The following is a 1,764-nucleotide window of genomic DNA, read 5'->3' on the forward strand; positions in this document are numbered from 1 at the left end:
AAAATCTCATAGGCTGCAACTAAAAGACCCCACATGCCACAGCTAGGACCTGGGGCAGCCAAATAAATAAATATTAAAAAACAGAGATAGAATATAAATTTTAAAAAATTACAAAAATAATATCAATAAACTGGTAACATTTATTTTAGTATATGTTGTGCTGGGTACAGGATTATTTGTTTTCTCTAATATCCAAATTTACTCTTTCATTGTCTTCTATGTTTGCAAATTACTTCTGTGTCTGACCAAATAATTTTAGATCAAATCAAGACTCCAAAGAATGTAGGTCACAGCTGTATGAATGCTTTATTTTAAAGAATAAGAAAATTCGTCTGGTTATCAGAAAACTTGAGAGTTCCAAAACCTCAGTTCAGCTCAGTTCAGTTCAGTCGCTCAGTTGTGTCCGACTCTTTGAGAACCCATGAATTGCAGCACGCCAGGCCTCCTTGTCCATCACCAACTCCCGGAGTTCACTCAAACTCACATCCATGGAGTCAGTGATGCCATCCAGCCATCTCATCCTCTGTCGTCCCCTTCTCCTGCCTTCAGTCTTTCCCGTCATCAGGGTCTTTTCCAATGAATCAGTTCTTCGCATCAGGTGGCCAAAGTATTAGAGTTTCAGCTTCAGCATCAGTCCTTCCAATGACTATTCAGGACTGATTTCTTTCAGGATTGACTGGTTTGATCTCCTTGCAGTTCAAGGACCTTCTCCAACACCACAGTTCAAAAGCATCAATTCTTCAGTGCTCAGCTTTCTTTAATTCTCACATCTGTACATGACTACTGGAAAAACTATAGCTTTGACTAGATGGACCTTTGTTTGCAAAGTAATGTCTTTGCTTTTTAATATACTGTCTAGGTTGGTCATAGCTCCTTTTCTTCCAAGGAGCAAGCGTCTTTTAATTTCATGGCTTCAATCACCATCTGCAGTGATTTTGGAGTCCAAGAAAATAAAGTCTTTCACTGTTTCCATTGTTTTTTCATCTATTTGCCTTGAAGTGATGGGACTGGATGCCATGATTAGTTTCTTGAATGTTGAGTTGTAAGCCAGTTTTTTCACTCTCCTCTTTCAATTTCATCAAGAGTCTCTTTAGTTCTTCTTTGCTTTCTGCCATAAGGGTGGTGTCATCTGCATATCTGAGGTTATTGATATTTCTCTCGGCATCTTGATCCCAGCTTGTGCTTCGTCCAACCTGGCAGTTCGCGTGATGTACTCTGCATGTAGGGCTTCCCTGGTGGCTCAGAGGGTAAAGCATCTGCCTGTGATGCAGAAGACCCCAGGTTTGATCCCTGGGTCAGGAAGATCCCCTGGAGAAGGAAATGGCAACCAACTCCAGTATTCTTGCCTGGAGAATCCCATGGACAGAGGAGCCTGTTGGGCTACAGTCCAGGGGTTGCAAAGAGTCAGACACGACTGAGCAACTACACTTAACTTACTCTGCATATAAGTTAGATAAGTAGGGTGACAATATATAGCCTTGACGTACTCCTTTCCCAGTTTGGAACCAGTCTGTTGCTCCATGTTCAGTTCTAACTATTGCTTCTTGACCTGCATACAGATTTCTCAGGAGGCAGGTCAGGTGGTCTGGTATTCCCATCTCTTTCAGAATTTTCGTTTGTTGCATCTACACAATCAAAGGCTTTGGAGTTATCAATAAAGCAGAAGTAGATGATTTTCTGGAATTATCTTACTTTTTCTATGATCCAATGGATGTTGCAATTTGATCTCTGGTTCCTCTGCCTTTTCTAAAACCATCTTGAATT

General features: G+C 40.9%; 1 non-coding gene across 1 annotated transcript; it reads left to right on the forward strand.

The window, feature by feature from the left end:
• Nucleotides 1–1,229: 1,229 nt before the first annotated feature.
• On the forward strand, nt 1,230–1,303 carry TRNAH-GUG (transfer RNA histidin (anticodon GUG)). Its single transcript has one exon. It is a non-coding gene; the product is annotated as a tRNA-His (tRNA).
• The last annotated feature ends 461 nt before the right edge of the window (nt 1,304–1,764 follow it).

Source organism: Bos mutus, chromosome 14, assembly GCF_027580195.1.
Source record: "Bos mutus isolate GX-2022 chromosome 14, NWIPB_WYAK_1.1, whole genome shotgun sequence".
Lineage (NCBI taxonomy): Eukaryota > Metazoa > Chordata > Mammalia > Artiodactyla > Bovidae > Bos > Bos mutus.